Below are 13,230 nucleotides of genomic sequence, written 5' to 3'. Positions count from 1 at the left end.
GTAGGTTATTTTACTTTGTATGGACTGTTTCCAATTTGGGACGTGTGCTGCCCCGTTGCAATGGTGAGTCTGTTTGTGGGGTTCAGAGGGCTTACCACCAAGTGACCAGGCATCAGCTGTGAGATCTCCTAGTTATCACATTGGGACTCGGCTTTGGTTAATGTTCCATGTGAGCCAATTCGGTCGGCATTGCACCACTGATGTGCTGGGGGTGAGTATTCTGGTGTGTCTTGTTTATGCCCCACTATGTAGTGCTGTTCCCCTAGGGCGGGATCCTGCAACAGGGTACCCCGTGTCCCACCACGTATATTGTTTTGGTCTTGTCTTTATTCCCCCCCCCCCCAACACCCCTCCTTTTGGGTTTCGGAAGGGGGGCGATGGGTGAGTTTCCAGCTTCTGCAGCTCTAGTGCTACGTTGTAGATTGCTGGCTGGGGCTGACCCTTGCGCTGTTTCGCTGCATGCGATTTAGTGATGAGGAGGGGTGAGGCCCTTGTCGCCGACACCGCGGGCCAAGTCTTTTTCACCTGTCCTCTTTACCTCAGAGCAGTGTATTGGTATGCCTTATTTAGTGTCCCTCAGTCCAGGCCTGGCCACCTGGGGTTGGGATCCGGTGTTGTGGTGCCCGTGCTTAATTGATCCGTGGAATTCGGAAGGGGGGGGGTATGGAGTTTTGGAGTCCACACCACGATGGCTCCGGTGTTGGAGTTCCTCCTTGCAGCTCCAATACTGCATGGCGGGCAATTGAGCGGTGTCCTCCCCGATATTACCTGGCTGTGCACGAGGTAGTGGTGGGGCGTGGGGGGCCCATGCACCACTGTGGTTGATGTGGGCTGAGTCTCCCCCCGCCTGTGGCACCAGATGTTCTTCCAGCCAGCGGGCCAGTTCGCGGGTTTGGTTGTCCCTCGCTTCTCCAAGGTCTCATCCGGGTTGTATGCGCGCCTAGGACTTCCCCCGAGTGGAGGACCCCTCGAGTTGTCTGTGGCTCAGCGTGTTTTATATTGGTTGTGATAATATAGGTTGTAGGTTGAAACTATAGAACAATAGTATTCATTCGACTATTTATCAGACCCTAAGCGATTTGCACCAATCATAGGACAGTAGCAATTGAAGAAAAATAAAATAGAGTAAAATAAGATTCTTAGATTGTCTATGATGACAAAAGGATAGTAGGAATAGATAGAACCATAAAACAAAGAAGTGTACCGAATATTATTGTGTAGGCTTGAACATTGATGGTGCTTGCCTGAATAAAGATTTTACATAATAACTCACTACAAAGTCTTAATTCTATTAAAGACACAGAGGCGAGCATTATGCATCTTTCTTTTATTACACATATGAAAAGAAGCTCAGCAGCAAGTATTTTCTGCACCTGAGCAAGGAAAGGTAAACCTAACACGAGGTGCAGTAAAATCACAACAAAACCACAATAGACCAGAATTTTTAGTCCACATAACAGTCTCTGAAGAAGGAAAACTCAATTTCCCAGGAGCCCTAGTCAAAGTTCAAGTAGGTCACCAAAACCACATAAATCAGCATTGGATGGATAACAAAAAAAGGGGGAAATGGGTGAGCCTATCCACCTATACTTCCACATGCCACTGTATTTACAGCCTTCTTGCTTATAAGCCAGCTAACACATTATCATTTACCTCTTCCTTCCCTTGTGCATCATTCTCTCCTCTCATGGCCATGATTGTCAATCTATGAATCTATTTTTCCCCCTTTTTTATTTTTTTATTTGTGATCTATTCAATGCTGACGTATGTGGTTTATATCCCTGACCCTATCATATTGCCACATTATGTGGATATCTGTCCTTAAATATGCAAACTGGTCCAACCCTCAAACTTGTATTCAAATTACACCTATGTCATTTAACAAATTGAATCTGAATATAATTTCACCAATTGGACTGAATCACTGATCACACTGCACATGTCACAACAATGGTGTGTGCTCAAAATATGATATTTTATGAAGCTGTTAACAATGGTAGCCTTGATAAAAACCTGTTTATGGTTGAAACCCGTGTCGGCATCCCCTGTTTATTTTTTTGATGATCAACACAATTTCAATAAATCACAAATAAGACGCTTAGCAAAAACATGTGGACTATATTTACTCGGCTCAAAAGTGAATTAAGTGAGTATATATAATCAAATGCACCAGCGCGATAGGAGTAGAAACACCAAACTGCATTGACCTACATTTTGGGCACCAAGAGCGCGGGCACTATGGTTTCTACCAACCGCATGTGCAACAAGACCGGACAGAACCCATTTGAGTAAGGCGCAGTGACCACGAGTTCACAGTGCTCACATCTCTTTCTGGATTTTTACTTATATTTTTACAGTAGGACACATCACCATACAGTGAAGTGCAATTAGGATACTTTGTATCTGTATAACGTTTTATATGTAGTCTTTTTTTACCTCCCTGTATCCGTTGTTGTTTCTGAGTAGAGCCTTGGAACTTTGCAGATATTCAGCTTATGCTACAAGTTGCATGTGCCTGCATTTGCAACTGTCTCACTTCAAGGGAAAGCTGTGCTGGGGCTGCTTCTGTGTTCACCTCTGTACGATCACCTGTCGCTGCTTGACTGTGGTGATGTTCATTGGTGCACTCCTCCTTCAGTTCTGTGAGGTGTTTCTGAGGGGTATGCACCGCAGAAGTCTTATCTTTTTTCGTTTTGGGTCTTGAAGCTGACTCAGACTGCTTGCTCTGAAATGAGAGCGGCTTCCAACCTGGACAGTGGCCTCTGCACCCACGGCCCTTGTGCCTTCTTCACCCGAACTAAGCATAGAAGATTGTGTCCCGAACAGTTTCTAGAAGACTTGCAGTGTCTGTGGTATCTGGAAGAATCTGAGACAGGCTGTTAAGTGAACATACCTGTCTCTGTCCCCCACTCTCACCACAGGGTAACATTAGGTGTAAAGTCCTTTACCCTTACTCTCTCTGACCTAGCCTCTGGTCATCGACCCTGGGTTAATGATCCTTTCGTAGGTCTTATCTGGTGAATAGGATAGAGTGGCGTACTTACCTGAATTTAGGTAACTCCTTTAACTTTTCAAAGCACCACCACAGCATCATTTCTGAATACCTTGACTGAAGAGCGCCTAGATGCCTTTGTGCCTTAGTTAGCGCTTTATACATTTTATAATATGATAATAAGAGGCTATATATTGGAACTTGTGACTTTTTGGCAGAATGCCTCATATCTCCGGTTTGGATTTCATGAAATTGAGGGAAGCTGTACTTTTATTTATTCTGACTGTCTCCTATTGGTGAATGTGTATATCGTGACAAATCTGGACTATACTTCCCTTCTCCCCCGAGGGGAGACATGTCACCCCTCCCCCCCTTTGAGTCTAGAGAGGTGAGCCTGCTAAACAAAACCCTACCTAGGTGTCTGGGGAAGTGGCACTTCACTGGGAGTGACTCCCCACTAGGTGACAAGGACTCTCATTCCTATGAGGAACTCCCTATCAAGAATACCAAAGATTTTTGGAAGGAGGGAGTTACCACGGTGCTCGAGGGGCACTTGCCTCACCTTGGTGGAATTTGAAGGTCTACGCCTTTGGGCCATCCACCAGCAACTCAAAGGGAACCAAAAGCAGGACACTGACCCATGGCAGAAGGGTATCATAAAATCATCTTACCCACGAGGTCCCTGATCAGAATGGGAGGGATGAATGTCCATCGCTACCAATTTGAAGTCTGCACATTCGAATCCCGAGGTCCAAGAGGGACCAGTTGTGAATCCTGAGAAAGCCATGTTCCTGTTGTGAATCATGTTGATTACGGTAGAATAGGGATGGACTTTTGAAGAGTTGGTCATGATTTTTGCTTACTGCCACACTTGGGAGCATTTGGTTTATTAGCCTAGAGTAGCCTGGAGGTTACAAACCTATAAAGATTGTGTTGAAACCTTTTGTTGACCATCCTTTTAAGACTTTGTTTGAGCCACTTGCAGGTTGAGAACAAGGACCTTAATATCTTTTTGTGGAATGCAGGACCACTGACTGTGTTGGACACCTGGAAGCAAATCTTACTTTACTTTAATTCATTCGATGCACTGTTTTGCTTAGGCGTACAAAGCCCTTATTGCTTGTAGGTTAAACCTCTATTACCTATAGCAGGTACCCAACCCATGTACTAAAATAAAAGATCTTTTGTTTGCACCAGACCAGAGTCTCATGGCTCATTGCTTGGCCACTCCACACCATTCAAAACAGAATAGACATCAACATCCTGTGCATAACCAGAAGAGCAGTGTGGAATATAGACCCAAACTACATCTTCAACTGACTACAGAAACATATCTTGATCATATTCCCCAGGTCCAGCTCCACGAACTTGCTGATGCCTGTGTTCTACAAAATGAATATTTGCAGGTAGAGGAGGCTCGCTGTCGCAGTACCAGCTTTCTGGAATGCACTTGCATTTTAGGAATGACCTTGCGCCTTGAAACTGCTTCCTGGTATTGTGCTTAATAATTTCACGTCATAATTAACACTACCCATTGAACTCTGACTCGAGTCAAACCACATTATGTTCAGGAAAGCACTGAAAACCCTGATGAACGAGAAGGCTTTCCCAAATGATCTATAGGATGTTTACTTAATGTTAGCATATTAAGCTCTTGTGATTGGTGAGCAGTTACGTTTCTAAAATTGCTGACTGCTCAACCCTTGTAAGGTCTCTAGAGTATTTCTGTTTTTAGCACTTACCTTGTTCCTTTGCTTGATTCACCTCCCTCCCCCACCCTTGCTACTCTGATGTATCTCGTACACATGTAGTGCTCTATAAAAGAAATAAATCTCAAACCTGATTCCAGTTGTATCTTTACCATTCTCCAGCATGGGGTCTGGCATGGATTCACATGCTCATGAATATTCCCCGTCGTCAGGCTGGGAATCCTCGGTAAAGAAAAAACCAGTATCAGTTTCGTTTCTGATCTGTCTTTCGTAGTAATAACCAATCACTGGTCTCTGCGTCATACTGACCACAGCCAATGACTGCCCTCTACCTAAGCACCGCCTCTGGCAGCCATCTTCAGATTTTTACCGCACGTTCATGTGTTGGGATCCTCGTGCTATTGCTCTCGAGCGTTAGTGCTATTTTTTTGCGCTTTTCACAAAAAACTTCGATTCTTTCGGTCAAAAGAGCCTCAAGCTCCACCGATCCTACATCCGATCAACGGGGACCCTTGTCGGATTCATCTGTGCCCCTCAAGGGTGAAGATTTCGTCGAGCTACACTTCGGAGGACTCCAGAAGCTTCTCAGGCCCGGTCTCGGAGATGGCCCAGGAGAAGGGAAGCTCGACGCCCGGAAAGCTGTTCAGGGTCTGCCCTGGATGCCAGCTGCAGAACGTCTTCAAGGAGGACGAACACTCTTTCTGCCTTTACTGCCTTCATGAGGACAAGACGCACGTGGAGAAGGACTGTGCGTTTTGCGGCAACATGTCGGAACGGACCATGAAGGACCGCCATCAACGTCTCGCCAACTGGCTGGAGGGTAAGAGCCCGTCTGGCGAGAAGAAGAAGAAATCCGAGCGGTCTTCTAAGACCTTTGAGGGCGCCCCGGCGACGGGGGCCCAACATAAGGCCAAGCACCGCGAGTCCGCTGGCACCGGGAGCGCCGAACGGTCGGGCTCTACGGGCGCCAGGCAGGGCGCACCCTCCCCGGCACCATCAACCACGAGCCAACGCTCTGGGTCGGGTAAGAGGAAGGCCGAGCACCCGGCGAAGCTCCTGGAGAGGCCCCGGTCGAGCTCTAAGGCAGAGGAGGAGCGTGGCAGTGCCCCCTCCCTCAAGGATAAGGCGGTGAGCGCACCTAAGGTGGTGAAGGCCTTGATCCATCCGACCAAGCCCTCTATCGAAACGGTCGCGGCGGCCCTGGCTCAGCCTGTGGTGGCTGCACCAGTGGTGGCGACCTCAGGGCCCAGAATCTCCCTGCCTCCTCGGAGGGAGTCTTCCTTTGTGCCCATCGATAGGACCCCCGTGAAACCCTCCGTGGGGAAGAAGAAGGGGGGGCAGGGCGTCGTCGTAGAGTCGGCCTCAACCTCAGAAGAGGAGCTGATCGAGGTCTTAAGCCACGGCCTAGGCGTGGAAGAAGGCCAGCCCGTCGGAATGGACCCCGACGCAGGTGACGACGACGACATCGTCGAGGATACCGACGGGGCCCCTGCTCGCCCGTCGGATTCCCCTCTGCCAGCGCCGCAAGACAACTCGGCGGCCATTTTGTTGGCCATACAGTCCTTATGCTCCGAGATAAGGACGAGGCTACCGTTACCGACGGAGGAACCTCTCCCGTCGGGGGATCCAGAACCGGACGAACACCAAGTGCCGGAGGTTCGCCAGCAGGTTTCCCCAGACGAGGAGCATGGGCGATGCTTTCTCGTTCCCCTGGGAGGGCCTGTTCCTCTACGCGTTCCCTCCCTTGCCTCTGCTAATCCGGCTCGTCAACCAGCTCAAGAGGTCACGGTGCAGGATGATCCTCGTCGCACCTGCGTGGCCGAGGCAGATATGGTTCCCGGACCTTCTGGACTTGTCAGCGTCCCCGCCGATCAAGCTGCCGGCGGACGCGGATCTACTCTCCAGGGAAGGAGGCGCCATCCTCCACCACGACCCGAAGTCGCTGAACTTGCAGGCCTGGCTCCTGCAGCGCTAGAGTTTGGAGGATACGACATACCGGCCGATTGCAGAGAGGTTCTTGCAAAGGCCAGGGCGTCCTCGACTCTTAAATGCTACGGACACAAATGGAAGAGGTTCTCTGTCTGTTGCCACGCACAGAAGATTAACCCTCTACGGATTACGGCTCCCCAAGTACTGCCGTACCTGCTGACGCTGGCCAAAGCTGGTCTGGCACACGCGTCCATCAAGATTCATCTTGCTGCGATCTCCCGATACACCAGAACCACGGGGCGGACGTCCTTGTGGTCTCATCGTCTGGTGAAAGAGTTCATGAAGGGACTGTTCAGATCGTTCCCGCCGGTGAAGGCTCCGGCCCCGGCGTGGGAGCTCAACGTGGTGCTGACCAAACTCATGGGACCTCCGTTCGAGCCTCCGCACTCGGCCCCGTTGAAGTTTCTATCGTGGAAAACAGCTTTTCTTGTGGCCATCACCTCCGCACGACGAGTGGGAGAGATCCAGGCCCTTTCCTGCAAGGCTCCGTACTTGACTTTCCACGACACGAGGGTAGTGCTCAGGACGCACCCCTCCTTCATGCCCAAGGTACCGTCGGACTTCCATCTCAACGAACCCTTGGTGTTACCTGTGTTCTTCCCGTCGCCTTCGTCGCCGGCTGAGAGGACTTTGCACTCGCTGGATGTAGCTAGAGCGCTGAAGTTCTACGTGGACCGCACGAAGGGTTTTCGGAAGACGTCACAACTCTTTGTGAACTTTGGACCTGTCAATCAGGGGAAGGCTCTCTCGAAGGCTTCCATCTCCAGATGGCTCTCCGGCTGTATCATGTGCTGTCACCGGTTGGCAAACCGACCGCTGCCTGGCCGTCCGAGAGCCCATTCCACCAGAGCGATCGCAGCTACCACAGCGTTCCTATCTGGTGTGCCCCTGCTGGACATATGCAGGGCTGCTACGTGGAGGTCGACGCACACCTTCACGAAATTCTACTGCGTCGACCGGGATTCCAGGGAGGAGTCCAGGGTCGGCCAAGCAGTGCTGCGCAACCTGTTCGCCTGAGGTGAGCCTGGTGAGGAGGTAAGATGCTTAATGTTGAGTTGATGTGATGCTTAATGTTGAGCCTTTGCCACCTCCCGTGGTTGTGCATGTGTGTACTGCTATGTATTCTTTATTCATGAGCATGTGAATCCATGCCAGACCCCATGCTGGAGAAGGAACAAGTTACTTGCCTGTAACTGTTGTTCTCCAGCATGGGTCTGGCATGGATTCACATGTGAACCCTCCCGCCTACCCCTCTGCGGCTCTTCACTTGGTCATACTGCCACTTCACGTGCTTCCAAATCTGAAGATGGCTGCCAGAGGCGGTGCTTAGGTAGAGGGCAGTCATTGGCTGTGGTCAGTATGACGCAGAGACCAGTGATTGGTTATTACTACGAAAGACAGATCAGAAACGAAACTGATACTGGTTTTTTCTTTACCGAGGATTCCCAGCCTGACGACGGGGAATATTCATGAGCATGTGAATCCATGCCAGACCCATGCTGGAGAACAACAGTTACAGGTAAGTAACTTGTTCCTTTCAGTTAGAGGGCTTTATATGTTACGATACTTCTGAAAGCTGGGGTAATGCATGCAAAATCACATTCTTTTCTATTCCTCAAAAATTCTAGAGGACTTGCTCACTCCCTAGTACTTCTTAAGAAGTTCAGGTTAAGGAAAGGTTTAATATTCCTCTGATATTCATCAAAGGTTCCTTCCTGGTCAGTAGTGCTACTGGCTCAAGATGCCTACAGCAAAGTATTTTAGCTACAGAATTGACAAGTCTATGAAAACAGTACTATGCAGGACCCAATGTACAGATTTCATTGCCTATTCTAGTTTTCAAGTTTCTTTACCTTGGTTATTGGTTGTCTTCTTCTTGGCTCTGGGTGTTGCCTTGCACTTTGTTTTTGGCCTCATTGCTAATGGGGAAAGCCCTGCATTGGACCCCACTTGCCCTACGTTTCATTTTACTGACTTTCTTTTGTCTTTGACCTGGATAATAGGAATAGGCAATAACCTCATAACTGATACTGAGGCAAGCCCTGCATTGGATCCTTCTTTCCCTAGGTGGTTCTTTGATGCTACTTTGGCTTGGTATTCTCTCTCTACATGGATACATATGGGTTGGATTGTCTTTCCTACACCCCCACTTGGGTTCTCAATGTTAGCAAGGCTCCTTTATTTGGACTGGGATATAACCCCTGTATGCTTCATTCAGAATGCTTTTCTAGAGTTTTGGCCCCTGCCAACCTTTGGGCCAAAGCTCTCAGGCCTCCTATCGTCTGTACCTTCAACCTGGACGCTCTCAAGCTTAGACTTAGCTGGCCGAACCACCTACTTCTTTGCCTCTCCAATGCTAGTTAGCCTTCTTGTCTTACACAACACAGGTTCTTCTCTCTGTTCCCTTTCCCTCCTCTCTGTAATACCAATCTCTCCATGGAAGGCCCTCCTAACACCCACCAATTTGGGAGGTCCTTAGCACTTGTTATACAGATGATAATAAGAATGATCGTAACACTGAGGGATCTGATTTGTTTAATGGTTCCATCTCCTCCCCATTAGTATACAAGGTGCTTGCATTTTCCTTTTGGTGTTTTTTTTAAATTTTTTTCCATGGATAGGTCTGTGTGGCCCAAGATTCCAAGGCCCCTATTCGCCATGTTGGGCTCAGTTAGCATTACGCTGGGTTCCCTGTGTTTTCGTAAGTTTCTCTCGCTGATGTCCATGCACTGAGCAGAAGCATTTGTGGCATTTAATTTGGTGGTTTGTTGTACAATTTCTGCTTGGTTCTGGGTCACTGTCCATGCTGGAGCTTACACATCCTTAATTTCCTTTTTTCTTGTCCTACTCCACGCATCCACCTGCCACCATGTTCCGATAAAGTGAAAAAGCATGCACTGATTTTGTTGATTTTTAACAATTCCTCGGTTTTCTCCCTGCCAGCAACGTGCTGGCGAAGGGCCCAAGAATGCAGCCTTGCGTTCCCCAATCATGAAGCCTATTTCCCTGACTGAGATGAGTCTTTTCGCCACTCTTGGAAATAGATGTAATGCTGGGAAGAAAGTGCTAGGTGACCAGTATGGGATCCTTCTATTGTCTACCAAGGTCATGTCATGGCAAAAGTGGGTCCTCAAGACCCACAGAGTACTGCTGCATTCCTCTTCTGATGACAAATGAGGCACCTTGTCACAGTTTAACAACTCGCTGCCCAATCCTCCCTCACAACGTTCCTGGTACTTGTTACCAACTACAGCCTAGCCTCTGAGCTACCTCTCAAACCCCCTCTATTCCTGCTCTAGTTAAGGACCCTCTTCTCAGGCTCCACTTTGTCGCCTTTGGTTTATTATTGCAAAGTCTGATCAGTTGGTAACACTCTTGCTTGTGCTCTTTGTTTTAGGGTAGCTACGCCTAAACCAGCATGCATTTTTATTCTTTTTTATTATTTTCCATGTTTGTGCTGTTTTCTGTTTCATTTCCCTTATATTTTGCTAATAGTCTTTAATGTGAATTGATTTCAGTAGCATTCGATCCCTCTTAGTAAAAAAAATGCTCCTATTTTTTGCCTATTTCTTTTTCTGCCAATTTTTCTTATTCTGCCTGATCTGTCCTCGCTCTGTACTCCTTGACACAACCCCCTTAGGGTAACTCCGAAACAGTCCACCATTGTTTGTCAACTCTCTAAGCACACTTATAGAGTACACTTGAGATGTACTTCCTCCTGTCTCCCTTTTCTTTATTAGTTTCTTGCTCCTCTCAGTATTTTATACCACTTCCCATTTCTTCATCGCCCATTCCTGCTTTTATTTTTTGCTGATGGATACCTATGTTTTCCACTTTCTCTTCTATTGTACATTCCCTTGCTAAAACCTTGGTTTTCGTCTTGCTTTGTAGGACTCCTACCAAATGCAAAATTCTTTACTTTCTCCAGCACGGGGTCTGGCATGGATTCACATGCTCATGAATATTTCCCGTTGTCAGGCTGGGAATCCTCGGTAAAGAAAAAATCGGTATCCGTTTCGTTTTTGATCTGTCTTTCTTAGTAGTAACCAATCACTGGTCTCTGGGTCATACTGTCCCCAGCCAATGACTGCCCTCTCCCTAAGCCTCGCCCCTGGCAACCATCCTCAGAGTTTTACTGCACGTTCAAGTGTTGGGAGTCCTCGTGCTATAGCTCTCGAGCTTTTACTGCGTTTTGCACTTTTTCAAAGAGATTTAACTCATTTTTCGGTTTAATCGAGCCTCAAGCTCCGCCGTTTCTACTTCCGATCAACGGGGACCCGTTTCGGATTTATATACGCCCCTCAAGGGTGAAGTTTTCATCGAGTTACGCTTCTTGGAGGATTCCAGAAGTTTCTGAGGCCTACCTCGCGGACTAGAAGAACATGGCCCAGGTGAAGGGAAGCTTGCCTCCCGGCAAACTGTTCAGGATCTGCCTACAAAATGTGTTCAAGGAGGGCGAGCATTCGAAATGCCTTTACTGCCTCCACAAGGACAAAATGCACGTGGAGAAGGACTGTGCGTTTTGCATGAACATGTCGGATCGGACTATGAGGGATCGTCGGACCAGTCTCTCCAACTGCCTGGAAGGCAAGAGCCCAGCAGGTGAGAAGAAGTCTGAGCGGTCTTCTAAGTCCTGTGAGGGGGCCCCGGCGACGAAGGCCCAACAAAAGGCAAAGCACTGCGAGTCCGCGGGCACCGGGAGCGCCGAACAGTTGGGCTCCTCGGCTGCCAGGAAGGGCGCACCTTCACCGATGCCATCAACCACGAGCCAACGCTCTGCCTCGGGGAAGAGAAAATCCGACAACCTGGCTAAGCTTCTGGAGAGGCCCCGGTCGATCTCGAAGGATCAGGCCGAAGGGGAGCGAGGCGGTGACCCTCCCCCTAAGGTGAAGGCCTCAAGCTCGCCCAAGGTGGTGAAGGCCTTGGTTCACCCGGCTAAGGCCTCTATTGAGGGAGTTGCTGCGGCCCTGGCAAAGCCTGTGGAGGCTATCCCAGTGGAGGCGACCTCGGGGCCCAGAGTTTCCCTGCCTTCGTGGAGGGAATCCTCTTTAAACCCATCGAGAAGACCCCCATGAAGACCCCGGTGGAAAAAGAGGGGCGGGGGTGGTGGCTGGTTATGGGGGACGACGAGAGCGAGGGTGGCGACGACAACAAGGTTCCCGTGGAGGAGGAACAACCTTCGCTCCCAGCACGCCCGTCGCAACCCGAGCCGCAGGACAAATCGGCGGCCATTTTGACTGCAATCCAAGCCTTATGCACGGTGATGAGGACGAGACTGCCCCTACCCCCGACGGACGACCCAGCTGTACCGGGTCCGTCGGGAAGCCCTCCAAACAAGAGGAGAATTCATCCAGTGCCCCTTCAGCCCTCACGGCCTTCTCAGCCTTTGTCGCCTTCCCCGGTCCTGAGGGACGACACGGGAACAGACATGGCCACGACGGGGACGGGGACGGATGACGATGGCGGTGACGACGGGACTGGCCTCCCATCTCCGATTCCTCGGGCGTCCCCGCCCGACGAGATTGGCTCCTTCCACGCCATGATTGCCAGGGCATCCGAGCTTTTTCAGCTCTGCCCCGAAGAGAAGAAGGAAGGCTTCCTCTACCAACGGCGTGAGGCCAAAAGGAAGACGGTCCTCGCGGTGCCGTTGCTGGATGACATCTGGGACGAGGGACTTGCCCTCCTCAAGAACCCGTCCACGACACCTGCCAAGAGGGACTGGTACGAGAAGTACCGGGTCCCCGACACCGCCCCGTTGTGCCTTAGGGCACAGCCGACCCCGGATTCGGTAGTCTCAGCGGCAGCGGCGGCCAAGAAGAAAGCGGGGGGGGGGGGCATCGGCTTCATCTTCAACTTCCCCACCGGATGGTGAGGGAAAGAAGCTGGATGCCGCTTGGGGAACAATTGGGGGGGGAGGGGATTCTAGTCTTAAAGAAAAAGGTTTGTGGAATGGAGCGGGATCTTAAAAAGAGCGGGCCAGGAAGATATAATCTTGAGGAGTTGAAGAGCACTGAACACAAGGGAAAATTCATAAGAGAAGGAATCTACCCTTTTTTATAGTAACAGCGGTCAGAAATCTGATTTGACAAACAAGGTAGATGTCATAAATACATAGAATTTGTTAAACTATTTACTTCAAAGCTTTGAAATTCTCTCCCCTCTGCCATGCACTCCACTTTAAGTAATTAAATCCTGCTTTTAGATCATCCTTCATATTGTTTTCGCCCTACTCTTATTTGATTTGGCATTGTTTTGTACTATTTATGTACACCTTAACTTTCACTCGCCCGCCTCATCCAGTTAGCAACCGAGTTAAGAACTTCCTTTAGAAAGGTGAGAGGGTGGGCAGCAGCATATGTTGTGGGGTATCTTGAAAAGGTTCTTTTTTTATATTAAAAATCAACTGCAGTCCTGTATTACTGAAATGTTGTCCTTTAGGTCTGGCGTTATTAAAATATCTAAAATAGAAAATAAATAAGAAATATAGTGATTTGGACCAGGGCTATACAAATTGAAACCAATATTTCAATCCTGTGTGGG

General features: G+C 49.1%; 1 protein-coding gene across 5 annotated transcripts in view; it reads left to right on the top strand.

Annotated features, from left to right (window-relative positions):
* ARHGAP17 (Rho GTPase activating protein 17) overlaps window positions 1-13,230 on the top strand; it is a 1,009,368-nt gene that overhangs the window by 533,470 nt on the left and 462,668 nt on the right. The gene's annotated exons all lie outside the window — the stretch shown is intronic.

Source organism: Ambystoma mexicanum, chromosome 2q (genome assembly GCF_040938575.1).
Source record: "Ambystoma mexicanum isolate Mex_15411 chromosome 2q, UKY_AmexF1_1, whole genome shotgun sequence".
Classification (NCBI taxonomy): Eukaryota; Metazoa; Chordata; class Amphibia; order Caudata; family Ambystomatidae; genus Ambystoma; species Ambystoma mexicanum.
Note: the sequence above shows the minus strand (reverse complement) of the source record. Positions and strands in the feature narration are given on the sequence as shown.